The following is a 19359-nucleotide window of genomic DNA, read 5'->3' as shown; positions in this document are numbered from 1 at the left end:
ATACAGAAATGATTTTCTTGCTTACGGCAAAACAGCTTGCATTTATTGCAAGAGTCAGAGTTGGAAAGTGAAAGTATGAAAGATAGAGACAGCGAATAGCTTAGATCAAAGAATATAGAATGATCCGGATACCATCCTCCGTACCAGCCTCCCCGAACAGGTGCCGGAATGTGGCGACTAGGGGCTTTTCACAGTAACTTCATTGAAGCCTACTCGTGACAATAAGCGATTTTCATTTTCATTTCATTTCAAAATGGCCGTACGATCTAACACGGTTATACTAAATCATATCTGTCTTTAGCAATCTAGCTATACCCCTATGTAATCCTAATTGGTTTGGGTTAGAATCAAATAAGTTTGATTTGACGGTTAGCTGTCTGTCTTTAATGTGCAACATGAACTTGAAATGTTTCATAAATGAATTATTTTCTGTGTTCTGGAATGCGATTTGGTGCCGTTATCGCAAGCAGCTTGAATTGGATTCTTGCTGACTTGACTGTTAGGACAATGGCTCCTTTAGGTTACTGTACAGTTGTTATGCTGTTGTCATGGAGCTGCCCTGTCCTTGGACTGCTTAGTGTCATATTATCTTGGAAATGTATTTGTTAGCTGAATAAGAATGCTGTTTTAATCTATAATGAATTATGCTGTTTCTGTGTTCTGTTGAAGCTATGTTTTGAAATGAATTATGCTGAATATGTGTTTTGAAATGACCTGAGGCTATGAGAGTGCTGAAATCCTTAATTTAAAATGGGTAAAAACTGAGGTTTAATATTTACGCTTTTACCTATCAGGTGTATTAGAAAATAGTTGGTTTCTACAGTCGGCCCGTTTGATAAATCGAAAGAATAAGTGAGATATAATCACAATAAGATAAAAGACACCATTAATGCGATAGGATAGGTAAAAGCACAAAGAATAACTCATTCATATTGTCATTGCAGTTTTAAACAATAGAGTGGGCAAGCATTGCATTACATGTATTTCAGCAAAAATTATTATAATTCTTAGAGAATCATTATTATAAAATAACAATTAATAAATTAATCAAATTTCATTCTACTGATCCAGTATTAATAAATTATACAACATGTTAATAATACAGTCAAATAATTGATTGATTAGTAACATTTCAACAATAATAATACATTTCTATTTCATCTAATGGTGGTGCAGTTGGGTTAGTGTGAATCATTCTGACTGCTGGGCCCCTGCGTTTAGCGAATAGTTCTTTGATGCACCTGATACATTGGCATGTTATGTAAATGATGAATCCAGCTACACAGGAGAATAAGATTATTCTTACTGTGGACATTCCAGTGTATCCCAACCACCCGCAAAGTTTATCCCAGAGAGAGATAACTGGGGTGGATCAAGTTTCTTGATTCCTTTTTGGATATGTGAAGTGAGCTCTTTAACTTCTTTTGAGTTATCTGGAACGAAAGTGCAACACTCCGCACCAATCAGGGCGCAGGTGCCACCTTTTTCGGCTAGCACATAGTCAAGTGTCATTCGATTTTGTAATGCCATGGTTCGAATTGCTCGCATTTTGTCTGAAATTTACCTCGGGCAGTGGCACTGTAATCTGCTACGTTTTGTATGATGGTCGTTAGTTTACTCAATTCATTGCCCATCCTTATTCCCCAATAGAAAGGAATAAATCTAGCATAAATTGCATCTCGTAAGGTTATGGGCCGTTTATTTCTTCGAGTGGCTGGTTCTGTATCATAATGGAGATGAGGCAAATGACGGAAAGCAGGTACTAAGTATCCTAAATAGCAAGATCCTGACCAGTATTTTGGGAGCCAGGAATAGGCTCTATCATCGCAAATAAAATAAATCCCATTATAAGCAGAGTATAAGTAAATATCTTCTAAGTACCAATGATCTGAGAATATTTTATTATTTGTGAGATTGTGTATGCCTGATATTGTTGAGGACTGTTTAATTCTTTGTAATAAATCTTGCGTACATTTATAGGCTGTGTTAACATCTAAATAATTGGTACAAACACTATTGTCCATTTTCATCCCTTTGGAGAGATTACTAATGAGGCATACTGATCCTTTTTGTTTAATATTAGTTGGGAGGCTAATATATTTAGGATTTTTGTTAGGGTTATTTAAAGTTGGTGCCATCCTGAAAAGGTATTTAGTGGATAGCCTGCAGATTTCCATAAGTTAATAAGTTTCTGTAAATAAATCTTGTACCTTCCTTTTTCACATGAATATGCTCCAGAACGGACCACAACAGAGCAAGGGACACTTTGATAGATGTGCCATTCTGCTGTTTCTGAAGCATTAAAGGGAATAGTTCAGATGGGAATACCCTCTTCAGAGTTAGTAGGGGTTGCAATGCATACCCAACAATTGGAAATGTTGAAATTGTTAGCATATATCTTAGATGTGTAAAGGAATGTGTTCTTATTCAGTTCTGGTACAACATTTACAAAGCCAATCAAATAACTGAACATGAATATTACAGTAAACATTTTACAAGATCTTAATATATTTATAGGCACGCTTCACGTGTGATGCGTGAATCCAACTTTTCTTTCCTTTTAACTTTACAGCGGATTGGCTGGTGAGAAGGATTACGAATGGTCCTTCCCACTTTGATCCCAAGGGTTCATTCTGCAGCTTTTTGACGTAAATCTCTTCACCGGGCACCAAGTCGTGCCCACCTTCTGGAGGATCTCCCCACGCAGCTAACACCTGTTGAGAAGCAGAACCAACAGCATGATGCACTATCAATTACCACAGAGTCATGAGTAATGGAATAGTCAAGGCTTTAGTGAGCAAAGATGTTGTGCCTCCTGTAGCTGGAACCAGAATGGATTTACCCATGTACCTCTACTATACGGGCAGTGCCGTAATACATGTAATACAACTAGTGGTGACTACCACATTCACCCCCTGTTAAAAAAAGGAGTCCGGCGGGGATGGTGGAAAACATTACAAGTTAAGCCTGTCGGGGGCCTTGACCCTCCTCTGCGATCGCCTCAGTCCTGGTGGTGATGTGGGCACCAACTTGCTCACCTGCGACTCCGGGAGCGTGTTGTCCTCGTCTTCGTCACCCCTGAGTGGAACCAGTGGGAGGATGGATCCTACTGGGGCGGGGGCTGCGGTGAGGTTCGCTGGAGGGAGGGTGAGTGGCGCAGGGGTGAATGAGGCAACCGGGGGGGGGGTCAGGTCGGGGGCCGTGGGTGGGGATCCAGCGGGTGCCAGGTCCAGGAGGGAGACTGTGTCCTGGCGCCCATCGGGATGTGCCACGTAGACGTACTGCGGGTTTGCATGTAGGAGGTGAACTTTTTCGACCGAGGATTCCGACTTATGGGTCCGCACATGCTTGCGAAGAAGGACGGGTCCAGGAATTGTCAGCTATGTTGGGAGCAGGACCCCGGAGGTGGACTTCCTGGGGAAGTCAAACACGTTCGTCAGTGGTCTCGTTGGTCGCGGTGCACAGGGGCAATCGGATGGAGTGGAGCGTGTCGGGGAGGACCTCCTGCCAGCAGGAGACCAGGAGATTTTTAGACCGCAGGGCCGTCCAGACCGTTCCGTTCTCCCTCTCCACCTGCCCGTTTCCCCGGGGGTTGCAGCTGGTCGTCCTGCTCGAGGCACTGCCCTTGCTGAGCAGGAACTGACGCAGCTCATCGCTCATAAAAGAGGATCCCCGATCGCTGTGGATGCAGGTGGGGAAACCGAACAGAGTGAAGATGCTGTTGAGGGCTTTAATTACCATGGCAGAAGTCATATCAGAACATGGGATGGCGAAAGTGAACAGGGAGTACTCATCAATCACATTCAGAAAGTACGTGTTGCGGTCGGTGGAGGGGAGGGGCCCTTTGAAGTCCATGCTGAGGCGTTCAAAGGGGCAGGAGGCCTTCACCATGTGCGCTCGATCTGGCCGGTAGAATTGCGGCTTGCACTCTGCGCTGACCAGACAGTCTCTGGTGATGGTCCAGACCTCCTTAATGGAGTAGGGCAGGCTGCGGGCCTTGATGAAATGGAAGAACCGGATGACCCCGAGGTGGCAGAGGAAATAGTGGAGAGCCCGGAGTCAGTCCACTTGTGCACTGGCACATGTACTGCGGGATAGGGCATCAGGGGGCTCGTTGAGCTTCCCCGGGCGATACAAGATCTCAGAGTTATAGGTGGAGAGCTCGATCCTCCACCTCAAGATCTTGTCATTTTTGATCTTGCCCCGCTGTGTGTTATTGAACATGAAGGCAACCGACCGTTGGTCAGTGAGGAGAGTGAATCTCCTGCCGGCCAGGTAATGCCTCCAATATCTCACAGCTTCCACAATGGCTTGGGCCTCCTTTTCACCAGAGGAGTGCCGAATTTCAGAGGCATGGAGGGTGCGGGAAAAGAAGGCCACGGGCCTACCCGCCTGGTTGAGGGTGGAGGCCAGAGCTACGTCCGATGCATCGGTCTCCTCCTAGAAGGGGAGGGACTCGTCGACCGCGTGCATCGTGGCCTTGGCAATGTCTGCCTTGATACGATTAAAGGCCTGGCGAGCCTCAGCCGTCAGGGGAAAAACTGTGGACTGAATGAGTGGGCGGGCCTTGTCCGCATAATTAGGGACCCACTGGGCATAGTAGGAGAAAAACCCCAGGCATCGTTTCAGGGCCTTGGGGCAGTGGGGGAGTTCCATGAGGGGGCACATGCGGTCGGGGTCGGGCCCTAGGACTCCATTTTCCACGACATAGCCAAGGATGGCTAAGCGGTTGGTGCAGAACACGCATTTCTCCTTATTGTATGTGAGATTAAGGAGTTTGGCGGTCTGGAGGAATTTTTGGAGACTTGCGTCGTGGTCCTGCTGATCGTGGCTGCAAGTGGTGACGTTATCTAGGTACGGGAAGGTGGCCCGCAGTCTGTACCGGTCAACCATTCGGTCCATCTCTCGCTGGAAGGCCGAGACCCCATTAGTGACGCCGAAAGGAACCCTAAGGAAGTGATAGAGGCGGCCATCTGCTTCAAACGCAATGTATTGGCGGTCCTCCGAGTGGATGGGGAGCTGGTGGTAGGCGGACCTCAGGTCCACTGTGGAAAAGACTCGATACTGCGCAATCTGATTGACCATGTCAGATATGCGTGGGAGGGGGTACACGTTGAGCTGTGTGCACCGATTGATGGTCTGACTGTAGTCAATGACCATCCTGTGCTTCTCCCAGTCTTTACTACTACCACTTGGGCTCTCCAGGGGCTGTTGCTGGCCTCAATGACCCCTTCCCGCAGAAGCCGTTGGACCTCCAACCTGATGAAGGTCCTGTCCTGGGCACTGTACCGTCTGCTCCTGGTGGCGACGGGTTTGCAATACGGGTGAGATTCGCAAACAGGGAAGGTGGATCGACCTTAAGGGTCGTGAGGCCGCATACGGTGAGGGGCGGTAGGGGTCTGCCGAATTTTAAGGTTAGGCTTTGGAGATGGCACTGAAAGTCCAGGCCGAGTAACAGGGCAGCGCAGAGGTGGAGGAGGACGTAGAGCCGGAGGTTGCTGAACTCTACGCCCTGGACGGTGAGGGTCGCGATGCAGTACCCCCGGATTAACACGGAATGGGATCCGGAGGCCAGGGAGATTTTCTGGGTGACGGGGTGTACCGCAAGGGAGCAGCGCCTTACCGTAGTGGGGCGGATGAAGCTCTCTGTGCTCCCGGAGTCAAAAAGGCAGGCCATCTTGTGCCCATCGATCTTCACCGTCGTCGTCACGGTCGTGAAGTTGCGGGGCCGGGACTGATCCAGGGTGAGAGAGGCGAGCTGTGGCAGATGCTGGGTGGTCCCGGGCTGGTCAGCCATGGTGGAGGTAGCGGTAGGCGATGAACGGCCAGACGAGCAGGAGTCCTGGGACACCGTCCAAAATGGCAATGAAGATGGCGGCGCCCAAGAGGCACATATAGAACATAGAACAATACAGCGCAGTACAGGCCCTTCGGCCCACGATGTTGCACCGAAACAAAAGCCATCTAACCTACACTATGCCATTATCATCCATATGTTTATCCAATAAACTTTTAAATGCCCTCAATGTTGGCGAGTTCACTACTGTAGCAGGTAGGGCATTCCACGGCCTCACTACTCTTTGCGTAAAGAACCTACCTCTGACCTCTGTCCTATATCTATTACCCCTCAGTTTAAAGTTATGTCCCCTCGTGCCAGCCATATCCATCCGCGGGAGAAGGCTCTCACTGTCCACCCTATCCAACCCCCTGATCATTTTGTATGCCTCTATTAAGTCTCCTCTTAACCTTCTTCTCTCCAACGAAAACAACCTCAAGTCCATCAGCCTTTCCTCATAAGATTTTCCCTCCATACCAGGCAACATCCTGGTAAATCTCCTCTGCACCCGCTCCAAAGCCTCCACGTCCTTCCTATAATGCGGTGACCAGAACTGTACGCAATACTCCAAATGCGGCCGTACCAGAGTTCTGTACAGCTGCAACATGACCTCCCGACTCCGGAACTCAATCCCTCTACCAATAAAGGCCAACACTCCATAGGCCTTCTTCACAACCCCATCAACCTGGGTGGCAACTTTCAGGGATCTATGTACATGGACACCTAGATCCCTCTGCTCATCCACACTTTCAAGAACTTTACCATTAGCCAAATATTCCGCATTCCTGTTATTCCTTCCAAAGTGAATCACCTCACACTTCTCTACATTAAACTCCATTTGCCACCTCTCAGCCCAGCTCTGCAGCTTATCTATATCCCTCTGTAACCTGCTACATCCTTCCACACTATCGACAACACCACCGACTTTAGTATCGTCTGCAAATTTACTCACCCACCCTTCTGCGCCTTCCTCTAGGTCATTGATAAAAATGACAAACAGCAACGGCCCCAGAACAGATCCTTGTGGTACTCCACTTGTGACTGTACTCCATTCTGAACATTTCCCATCAACCACCACCCTCTGTCTTCTTTCAGCTAGCCAATTTCTGATCCACATCTCTAAATCACCCTCAATCCCCAGCCTCCGTATTTTTTGCAATAGCCTGCCATGGGGAACCTTATCAAACGCTTTGCTGAAATACATATACACCATATCAACTGCTCTACCCTCGTCTACCTGTTCAGTCACCTTCTCAAAGAACTCGATAAGGTTTGTGAGGCATGACCTACCCTTCACAAAGCCATGCTGACTATCCCTGATCATATTATTCCTATCTAGATGATTATAAATCTTGTCTCTTATAATCCCCTCCAAGACTTTACCCACTACAGACGTGAGGCTCACCGGTCTATAGTTGCCGGGGTTGTCTCTGCTCCCCTTTTTGAACAAAGGGACCACATTTGCTGTCCTCCAGTCCTCTGGCACTATTCCTGTAGCCAATGATGACATAAAAATCAAAGCCAAAGGTCCAGCAATCTCTTCCCTGGCCTCCCATAGAATCCTAGGATAAATCCCATCAGGTCCCGGGGACTTATCTATTTTCAGCCTGTCCAGAATTGCCAACACCTCTTCCCTACGTACCTCAATGCCATCTATTCTATTAGCCTGGGGCTCAGCATTCTCCTCCACAACATTATCTTTTTCCTGAGTGAATACTGACAAAAAATATTCATTTAGTATCTTGCCTATCTCTTCAGACTCCACACACAATTTCCCATCCCTGTCCTTGACTGGTCCTACTCTTTCCCTAGTCATTCGCTTATTCCTGACATACCTATAGAAAGCTTTTGGGTTTTCCTTGATCCTTCCTGCCAAATACTTCTCATGTCCCCTCCTTGCTCGTCTTAGCTCTCTCTTTAGATCCTTCCTCGCTACCTTGTAACTATCCATCGCCCCAACCGAAACTTCACACTTCATCTTCACATAGGCCTCCTTCTTCCTCTTAACAAGAGATTCCACTTCCTTGGTAAACCACGGTTCCCTCGCTCGACGCCTTCCTCCCTGTCTGACCGGTACATACTTATCAAGAACACGCAGTAGCTGATCCTTGAACAAGCCCCACTTATCCAGTGTGCCCAACACTTGCAGCCTACTTCTCCACCTTATCCCCCCCAAGTCACGTCTAATGGCATCATAATTTCCCTTCCCCCAGCTATAACTCTTGCCCTGCGGTGTATACTTATCCCTTTCCATCATTAACGTAAACGTCACCGAATTGTGGTCACTGTCCCCAAAGTGCTCTCCTACGTCCAAATCCAACACCTGGCCTGGTTCATTACCCAAAACCAAATCCAACGTGGCCTCGCCTCTTGTTGGCCTGTCAACATATTGTTTCAGGAAACCCTCCTGCACACACTGTACAAAAAACGACCCATCTATTGTACTCGAACTATATCTTTTCCAGTCAATATTTGGAAAGTTAAAGTCTCCCATAATAACTACCCTGTTACTTTCGCTCATATCCAGAATCATCTTCGCCATTCTTTCCTCTACATCCCTAGAACTATTAGGAGGCCTATAAAAAACTCCCAACAGGGTGATCTCTCCTTTCCTGTTTCTAACTTCAGCCCATACTACCTCGGAAGAAGAGTCCCCATCTAGCATCCTCTCCGCCACCGTAATACTGCTCTTGACTAGCAGCGCCACACCTCCCCCTCTTTTGCCTCCTTCTCTGAGCTTACTAAAACACCTAAACCCCGGAACCTGCAACATCCATTCCTGTCCCTGCTCTATCCATGTCTCCGAAATGGCCACAACATCGAAGTCCCAGGTACCAACCCATGCTGCCAGTTCCCCTACCTTGTTTCGTATACTCCTGGCATTGAAGTAGACACACTTCAAACCACCTACCTGAACACTGGCCCCCTCCTGCGACGTCAAATCTGTGCTCCTGACCTCTATACTCTCATTCTCCCTTACCCTAAAACTACAATCCAGGTTCCCATGCCCCTGCTGCATTAGTTTAAACCCCCCCAAAGAGCACTAACAAATCTCCCCCCCAGGATATTTGTGCCCCTCAGGTTCAGATGTAGACCATCCTGTCTGTAGAGGTCCCACCTTCCCCAGAAAGAGCCCCAGTTATCCAGAAATTTGAATCCCTCCCGCCTGCACCATCCCTGTAGCCACGTGTTTAAATGCTCTCTCTCCCTATTCCTCATCTCACTATCACGTGGCGGTCAACATCAAAGATGGCGGCACCCACGGGCTGCACGTGGCTTGCGGTGATGAAGATGGCGGCGCCCACGAGCCACATGTGGCTGGCGATGAGGAAGATGGCGGCGCCCGTGGGTCGCAAGTGGGGGGTGTAGGAACGCCGGGCCTGGAAACAGCGGCCACCGACCAGGCCTGGAAAACAGAAACAAAGTGTCCCTTCTTCCCACAGCCGTTGCAGGTCGCGCTCTGCGCCGGGCAGCGCTGCCTGGGGTGTTTGTTTTGCCCGCAAAAATAGCACTTGGGCCCCCCCCCCCCGAGTTGGTTGGCTGCCGCGCGACGCAGGCTTGAGGTGAGCTGGAATCGGCAGCTGGTGGGGCCCACGATGCCCACGAGGGTGCCGCGCGGTCGGGGGCGTAGGACTGGACGTTACGGGAGGCCACTTCTAACGAATTGGCGAGCTGCCTAGTTCCCGCAAGATCGAGCGTATCCCCTTGCAGTAGCCGCTGGCGGACGTACGCAGGCTTCATGCCCGTGACATAAGCATCTCAAATTAAAGGTTTGGTGTGCTGGACTGCCGAAACTGCCTGGCAATCACAGTTCCTACCTAGGATGTGCAGGGCACGCCAGAAATCACCCAGAGACTCCCTGGGGAGTTGCTGTCTCATGGCCAGGAGGTGCCTGGCGTATACTTGATTGACTGGTCAAACGTAATGTCCCTTCAGGAGCTCCATCGCTTCAGAGTAAGTGAGCGAATCCCGGATGAGAGGAAAAATGTCAGGGCTCACCCGTGAATAGAGGACTTGGAGCTTCTGCAAGTCCGAGGGTTCCTCAGCAGATGTTCGGAGGTAGCTTTCGAAGCAGGCTAGCCAGTGGTCAAAGGCGGACGTAGCGTTGGCTGCTTGAGGGCTCAGCTGCAGGCCATCAGGCTTGATGCAGAGATCCATCGTTTTAAAAAATCTTTGCTCAATAAATTGATGCACTATCAATTACCACAAAGACGAGAGTAGTGGAATAATCAAGGCTTTATTGAGCAAAAGTGCTGTGCCTCCTGTAGCTGGAACCAGAATGACTGCAGCACCAGTGAGCGCACACATTTATACGCCGCCTACTGGACGGAGCCAGCAGGCAGGGATTTACCCATGTACCTCTACTATACGGGCAGTGCCATAATACATGTAATACAACTAGTGGTGACTACCACACAGCATTTGTTAGATTTTGACAATAAGTCAGCAAAGCATCACTCATTAAATGACAGTCTGCTTTCCGCAAATCAATAGTTCCTGGCAGAGACATTGGTCTGCCTGTGATGATTTCAAATGGACTCAGACCCGTTGTTCTGTTTGGTGTAGCTCTAATACTGCATAATACTATTGGCAAAGCGTGGGCCCAGTTCATGCCTTCCTGGTTGTATTTAGACAGTCTTTCTTTCAAAGTTTGATTTATACGTTCCACTTGTCCTGATGTTTGTGGATGATAAGGACAGTGTAAATTCCAGTCAATGGTTAGTAGTCTACAGACTTCCTTTCAAACAGCACCTGTGAAGTGCGATCCATTGTCTGAGTCAGTGCTAGCTGGTACTCCCCATCTGGGGATAAAGTATTTGCATAGCACTTTGGCTGTATGGGCAGCTGTCCATCTTCTAGCTGGAGCAGCTTCCACCCATCTGGAGAATTTATCCACTATTACAAGGACGTCATTGTATTGTTGACATTTAGGAAGGGTGATGTAATCTACTTGTACATCCTGGAATGGGCCTGCGGGAGCAGGAGCTCTTAATTGAAGCATAGATGTTATAGGACCCAAGTTATTCTTTTGACAGGTTACACAACGATTTGACACTAATTGTGCATGTTTTTAGAATCCTTTACCACACCAGCTTTTATGGAATCGATCCATCATTTGTTGAGGTGATATATGTCCCCATGAATGAATTTGTTGAGCTAGGAAAGGCATTAGTGATTGTGGTGCGACTGGTTTATAAGTTTGAACTTCTCTCTAAATTTCGTCATCATATGGCTGAATACCTGATTCTAACCATGTCCATTTTTCTTCCATTGTGCAATCATTCTGCATTTCACGTAAATCATGTAATAAGGTGGTTACTCCCAATTTCACCACTGATGTATATATTGTATATATAGGATGTTGATATAGGTGCTTTACGGTAAGGCCCCTGTACTACAGGTACGGGGGTGGATCCCTGCCTGCTGGTTCCGCCCAGTAGGCGGAGTATAAATAGGTGTGCTCCCAGTACAGCAGCCATTTCGTCAGCTGCTGTAGGAGGCCACACATCTCGGTGTAATAAAGCCTCGATTACATCCTACTCTTGTCTTTGTGTAATTGATCGTGCATCAATTTATTACACTGAGTTTTTCAGAAGATGGATCTCCGCATCAAGCCAGATCGCCTGCAGCTGCATCCGCAAGCAGACAACGGCAAAAAGGACTTTGAACATTGGCTAGCCTGTTTTGAAGCGTACATTGGGTCTGCGCCAGACGAAATTCCAGAAACACAGAAGCTCCAGATCCTTTACACGCGGCTGAGCTCCAACGTCTTTCCACTTGTTCAGGACGCGCCGACCTACGCAGAGGCCATGGCGCTACTGAAGGAAAACTATGCTCAGCGGACTAACACACTCTACACCAGGCACCTCCTCTCCACGCGACATCAACTTCCCGGTGAGCCGGTGGAAGATTTCTGGCGCGCCCTGCTCCCCCTAGTTAGAGACTGTGACTGTCAGGCCATTTCGGCCACGGAACACTCAAATTTGCTAATGCGAGACTCATGTGTTACGGGCATAGTGTCTGATTACATCTGCCAGCACCTCTTAGAGGGGGCCACACTCGACCTCGCGGCGACCAAAAAACTAGCGCTTTCACTTACGGTCACATCACGCAATATCCAGGCCTATGCCCCCGACTGCGCGGCCCACTCTCCCTGTGTATCGTGGACTCCGCAGACGGCCGCCCCATCATGGACCCCATCAGTGACCGCCCTCAGCCAATCCCACGCCTGTGCCGCGCGGCAGCCAACCAACCCCGGGGGGCCCAAATGCTACTTCTGTGGGCAGTCAAAACACCCCCGACAGCACTTCCCTGCACGGAGTGCCCTCTGCAAGGCCTGTGGCAAGAAAGGACATTTCGCTGCAGTGTGCCAGGCCCGCTCAAATGCCAGTATTGTCCCGGCACCCCCGACGTGCAGCCAGTGGGCACCGCCATCTTCCCCTCCTAGGACCACGTGCGCCAGTGGACGCCGCCATCTTGCCCGACTCGCAACACGTGCGGCCCGTGGGCGCCGCCATCTTGTTCCTCCCAGGACCAACGGGCGCCGCCATCTTGCTTCCCCCACGACACGTGTGGCCCGTGGGTGGCGCCATCTTACCCGACTCAGGACCCATGCCCGTCGGGCACCTCATCCGGCCGCTCATCGGCTGCAACCGCCAACGACCAGCCGCGCCTCGCCTCGGTCATGATTGACCAGTCTCGACCACACAACCTCACGACTGCTTCAACCAAAGTGAAGGTCAACGGGCACGAAATCTCCTGCCTGCTGGACTCCGGGACCACTGAGAGCTTCATTCACCCCGACACAGTAAGGCGCTGCTCCCTCGCGATATACCCCGCTAACCAGATAATCTCCATTGCCTCCGGATCCCACTCCGTGGCGTTCCGGGGGTACTGCATCTACACTCTCACTGTCCAGGGTGTGGAGTTCAGCGGCTTCCGCCTCTACGTCCTCCCCAACCTCTGCGCTGCCTTGCTACTCGGCCTGGACATCCAGTGCAACCTCCAGAGCGTAACCCTGAAATTCGGCGGGACCCTACCACCCCTTACTGTGTGCGGCCTCGCAACCCTTAAGGTCGACCCATCTTCCCTTTTTGCAAACCTAACCCCGGATTGCAAACCCGTCGCCACCAGGAGCAGACAGTACAGCACCCAGGACAGGACCTTCATCAGGTCTGAAGTCCAGCGGCTGCTTCGCGAAGGCATCATCGAGGCCAGCAACAGCCCCTGGAGAGCCCAAGTGGTAGTGGTCAAAACTGGGAAGAAAAACAGGATGGTTGTTGACTACAGTCAGATCATCAATCGGTACACGCAGCTCGACGCGTACTCCCTCCCACGCATATCTGATATGGCCAATCAGATTGCACAGTACCGGGTCTTCTCGACAGTAGACCTGAAATCGGACGACCACCAGCTCTCATCAGTAAGGCGGACCACCCATACTTTTGAGGCAGACGGCCGCATTTACCACTTTCTTAGGGTTCCCTTCGGAGTCACCAACGGGGTCTCGGTATTCCAACGGGAGGTGGACTGAATGGTTGACCGGTACGGGCTGCGGGCCACTTTCCCATACCTGGATAACGTCACCATCTGCGGCCACGACCAGCAGAACCATGACGCCAACCTTGCCAAATTTCTCCACACCGCCACTCTCCTCAACCTCACGTACAACAAGGAGAAGTGCGTGTTCAGCATGAACTGCTTAGCCATCCTCGGCTATGTGGTCCAGAACGGAGTTCTGGGGCCCGACCCCGATCGCATGTGCCCCTCATGGAACTCCCCCTCCCCCACTGCCCCAAGGCCCTCAAACGTTGCCTGGGGTTCTTTTCGTATTACGCCCAGTGGGTCCCAAACTCTGCGGACAAGGCCCGCCCACTCATTCAATCCACTGTTTTTCCTCTGACGGCCGAGGCTCACCAGGCCTTCAACCGTATCAAGGCCGACATCGCCAAGGCCGCGATGCACGCGGTCAACGAGACCCTACCCATTCAGGTCAAGAGCGCTGCATCTGACGTCGCTCTTGGCCGCCACCCTCAACCAGGCAGGCAGGCCCGTGGCATTCTTTTCCCGCACCCTCCATGCCTCCGAAATTCAGCACTCCTCCATCGAAAAAGAGGCCCAAGCTATCGTTGAAGCTGTGCGGCATTGGAGGCATTACCTGGCCGGCAGGAGATTCACTCGCCTCACTGACCAACGGTTGGTTGCCTTCATGTTTAATAACACACAGCAGGGCAAGATCAAAAACGATAAAATCTTGAGGTGGAGGATCGAGCTCTCCACCTACAATTACGAGATTTTGTATCGTCCCGGTAAGCTCAATGAGCCCCCGATGCCCTATCCCGGGGTACATGTGCCAGCGCACAAGTATACCGACTCCGGACCCTGCACGACAACCTCTGTCACCCAGGGGTCACACGTTTTTACCATTTCATCAAGGCCTGCAACCTGCCCTACTCCATAGAGGAAGTCAGGACAGTCACCAGAGACTGCCAGGTCTGGCGGAGTGTAAACCGCACTCCTACCGTCCTGACCGTGCATGCCTGGTGAAGGCCTCCCGCCCCTTTGAACGCCTCAGCGTGGACTTCAAAGGGCCCCTCCCCTCCACCGACCGCAACACGTACTTTCTCAGTGCGGTCGATGAATATTCCCGATTCCCCTTTGCCGTCCCATGCCCCGACATGATGTCTGCCACCGTCATCAAAGCCCTCAACACCATCTTCGCTCTGTTCGGCTTCCCCGCCTACTTCCACAGCGACCGGGGATCCTCATTCATGAGCGATGAGCTGCGCCAGTACCTGCTCAACAGGGGCATTGCCTTGAGCAGGACGACCAGCTACAACCCCAGGGGAAACGGGCAGGTGGAGAGGGAGAATGGGACGGTCTGGAGGGCCGTCCAGCTGGTCCTACGGTCCAGAAATCTCCCGCCTCCCGCTGGCAGGAGGTCCTCCCCGACGCACTTCACTCCATTCGGTCGCTCCTGTGCGCCACGACTAATGAAACCCACCATGAACGTCTCTTTGCCTTTCCTAGGAAGTCCACCTCCCGACATGGCTGGCAGCCCCAGGACCCGTTCTCACGTTCGACTCCACACGGCGGACCCATTGGTTGAGCGGGTACAGCTACTTCACGCCAACCCGCAGTATGCCTACGTAGCGTACCCCGACGGCCGCCAAGACACAGTCTCCCTCAGGGACCTGGCACCAGCTGGTTCCACACACACCCCCCTCCCTGCCCCGGCGCCACCCTCCCCTCCCCCGGCGCACCCCACCGCAGTCCCGCTCCGGGACAATCTGTCCTCCCCTTGCTCACACCCGGGGATGAAGAGGATTTTGACATGCTCCCAGAGTCACCGAAGACCAAGCCGCCGCCGGAGTCGCCACCAGCACTGCGGCGCTCCCAATGACAGATCAAGGCACCGGACCGCCTGAATTTGTAATATTATCTGTACTTTTAAAACATAACTTTCTGTATAGAGTTCTCCACCACCCCCGCCGGACTCATTTTTTTAACAGAGGGTGAATATGGTAGTCACCACTGATGTATATATTGTATATATGGGATGTTGATATAGGTGCTTTACGGTAAGGCACTTTACTATAGGTACGGGGGTAGATCCCTGCCTGCTGGCTCCGCCCAGTAGGCGGAGGATAAATATGTGTGCTCCCAGTGCAGCAGCCATTTCATCAGCTGCTGTAGGAGGCCACATATCTCAGTGTAATAAAGCCTCGATTACATTCTACTCTCGTCTTTGTGTAATTGATCATGCATCATTCTGCATTTCACGTAAATCATGTAATAAGGTGGTTACTCCCAATTTGTAAATGTGACTGAATTCCTGATGCCATTGGGAGGCACAAAGGGAGGCAGCTTCCCTTGCAGCTTGGTCCGCAAGAGCATTTCCTCTTGCTTCCATAGTGTCCTCATGAGTATGGGCTTTACATTTTAGAACTGATACTTCTTTTGGTAAGGCCACAGCTTCTAGAAGATCTCGCACTTCCTTTCCATTTCGGATAGGTGTACCTGCTGTTGTGAAAAATCCTCTTTTTCTCCACAGATAGCCAAAATCATGTGCTTCTCCAAAACCATATCTGGAGTCAGTATTGATGTTAGCAGTATTATCTCTTGCCACATGACATGCTTCTGTTGGTGCTTTTAATTTGGCCTGCTGAGCTGATGTACCTGGGGGCAAACTTCCTTCAGCTAATACTTTGTATGGGCTTGTGACTGCCCACCCAGCTTTTCTGATACGCTTGTCAATAAAAGAGGAACCATCAGTGAATAGGACTAAATCTGGGTTCTGTAGTGGCTCTTCTTCTACCAAGCGTACTACTTCCATTTCCTCTATTATTTTCACACAATCATGCCCTCCTCCCTCCCCTCCCTTTTGTTCCTCGGGAAGCGGGAGCAAAGATGATGGGTTTACAGGACTGGCTTTGTGAAAATATAGATTGGGAGCTTCCAAAACTGCTGTCCATCTAGCTGATGTAACTTGTGACACTGTTCATGGATAGAAGACATTTAATGGCTAACTTTTGGTCTAGGACAAGCCCTGATGTTGCCATTACAGCTCGGCATGTGGTTTCCATGGCTCATAAACAGCTGCCAAATGCTAGTGCCACATTGTCAAGTTTAAGAGAATAGTATCCAACTGGTCTTAACAGATCACCATGTTCCTGAGCTAATACTGCAGTCATGTAACCATCTTTTTCATGAACAAACATGGTAAAAGGTTTTCCATTGTTTGGAATACCTAAGGCTGGTGCTGAACACAGGGCCTTTTTCAAATTTAGAAATGATTGCTTCTGTTCTAAATTGAGATTAACTGGATCCTTTGATTTTCTGTTTCCTTTTAAAAGATCATTCAATGGCTGGGATAACTGAGTGTAAGAATCAATCCAATTTCTGTTAAAATTACAGAGTCCCAAAAATAATCTTACTTCCTGTACAGTTGAGGGTTCTTTAGCTGCTTTGATGGCAGCCGTTCTGTCCTGAGTAAGTTCCCTTTTTCCTTTGGATATTTTCTCACCGAAGTAGACAACTTCTTCTTGGGAAATCTGGGCTTTAGCAAAGCTATCTTTGTGACCATTAGTACTGAGGTGGTTCAGGACCACTGTATGTCTTTCTCATGATAATCTTTATAGATGGAGGCTATCAGAATGTCATCTACATACTGGATAATGGTGGCAGGCAGATCAGGCAGTTGCCTGAGATGATTCTGTAGAGCCATGTAATAAACAGTTGGGCTATTGTGAAAACCTTGCGGTAGTCTAGTCCATGTGTACTGTTGTTGATTAACTGTAAAAGCAAACCATGGTTGTACTTGCTTAGCTAGTGGTACTGAGCAGAAACCATTTGCCATGTCAATGACTGAAAACCATTGAAGGCCAGGAGTTAAAGAGTTAAAGATTGTAGATGGATCTGCTACTAAAGGAGCTTTTCTGACAATGAATTGATTTGCTCTTCTGTAGTCAAAAGTAAGGCGCCATGTGCCATTAGCCTTTTTTTACAGGCCTCACAGGGCTGTTTGATGAGCTATGAATGCGCACTAAAATACCCCTTTCTTCAAGTTGTTTTATTATAGGTAGAATGCCTTGAATTGAAGTTTTATTAATAAGGTATTGTTTGGTACAAGGTGGAGCGGATCCCATAAAAGTGACTGGTTCCGTTTTCAAAAGGCCACAATCATTTTTATCTTTTGCCCAAATTGGATGATTTTGTATTTCATCTTTTTTGATGTGCCTAATGGACCAGGTGATTTTTCCATTATTGAAATTGAGTGAAGAATTTAGTTGTGATAAGATGTCCATACCTAAAAGTGCTTGTGTTACCGGACCTACCCATATTGATGCCATCAGTTGATGTGGTCCAAATTCTAAAAGCAGTGGCTCAGTTTGTCGAAAAGTAATAGAATTTCCTCCTGCAGCAAAAGTATTAATTTTTCCTGCAGTTAGGGGAAAGAAAGCAGCTTTCTGTTCAGTAACACAGGTAAGTTCAGCTCCAGTGTCAAATAAGAAATCGATATGAATACCTCCCACTCTTAGTGAAGTATATAGTCCATCATTTTCCTGTTCCAAAAGTGCATGTAGAGAAATATGGAACGAATCATCAAGAGTGGGGTTCAGTAGTTTTTTGAATGATCAAACATAGAACATCTTTGAGCTGCAGTACAGCCGTTTAACATTTTGTTCATAGCATTGTCGTCATCGTGTGCGTCCCTACATGGGTACGGCTCGTCCCTACGTGGGTACAGCTCGGCCCTACGTGAGAACAGCTCATCCCTATTTGAGGGTCTAGAATCCCTGTACTCAAGTCTGGGTCTGTCTTGTTGGAACGGAACCCTAGGTGCTTCTTGTCTGTGCGCGTTACATGATTATCCACGAGGTGGCTACGTATTGTAGTGATCACTGCCTACTTCATTGTCATCTCTTGACTCGATCCGTTGTTTATGATAGCATGTTGCCATCCAATGTCCTACTTTACCGCAGAAAAGACATTGTGGTATTTTCTTACGTGATTTTAATGGAGCAAGGGTACATGTTTGCCCTGACGCTTCCGGTGAAATTGTAGTTACTGCTGATATTCCTGCAGGCACTGCAACAGCTGCCGCTGGAGCAGCGGGTATTTCTACAGCTGCTGCTGGAGCAGCAGGTAACACAGGTTGAATTTGAGCGGGTAACATAGGCTGCATTTGAGCGGGTATCATAGGCTGCATTTGAGAGGGTAACATAGGCTGCATTTGAACGAGTATCATAGGCTGCATTTGAGCAGGTATCATAGGCTGCATTTGAGCAGGTAACATAGGCTGCATTTGAGCAGCTGCAGTGTTATAGTTTGTCTGGTTAGGCATACCTCGATCTATCTGAATGCATTGGTCAACTATGTCGCAATATGTACCAGCTGTGGCCCAAGTTGGTAAAATCAAATTCAAGGCATTAGAAATTTCAGGTTTAATCCCGGCTATAAAAGCCGTATTAATTGGACCTATAATGCTTGTGTCCCAAGTGTCAGTTTCATTTTTGAGTATCATTCCTGAGTATTCTAACCATACATGTAAAAATCTTTCTTCGAAATCCTGAATATCTTCAGTATATTTTTGAATGCAAGATGTGATTTAGACCAATCGGTTCTCGGAGGGCAAAATTTTAATAGCCAATTCTTGACTGCTAGCCAACCAGCTTCTAAATTTTGCGAATCATCTCCAAGGGCAACTTCTACCTCTGTTCCAAGAGTTGCACTGGCACGAGTGCCTATCATAATAGTCAGAATTTGTACTCCATCAAATGGGTGGAGATGGTAAATGGATTGCAATCTGTGAAGTTGATCCCGTGTGGTCATACCACCCCTTTTTGGGTGTTGAAAATCTTTAGACCATCTGTCAATTTTTTCAGGGTCTGCTACATTATGAACCCAATGGTGGTCAAATATGGTTTTAGTGATAACCGTACCTTCATCATCTACTTCTTTGCTTCCAACTTTAACCCGTTTGCGTTTTAAAGGGGCTAATCAAATCAATTTAGTATTTT

The sequence above is a fragment of the Scyliorhinus torazame genome, chromosome 13 (genome assembly GCF_047496885.1).
Source record: "Scyliorhinus torazame isolate Kashiwa2021f chromosome 13, sScyTor2.1, whole genome shotgun sequence".
Classification (NCBI taxonomy): Eukaryota; Metazoa; Chordata; class Chondrichthyes; order Carcharhiniformes; family Scyliorhinidae; genus Scyliorhinus; species Scyliorhinus torazame.
The sequence above is the reverse complement of the archived record's forward strand: the minus strand, read 5'-3'. Positions refer to the sequence as shown.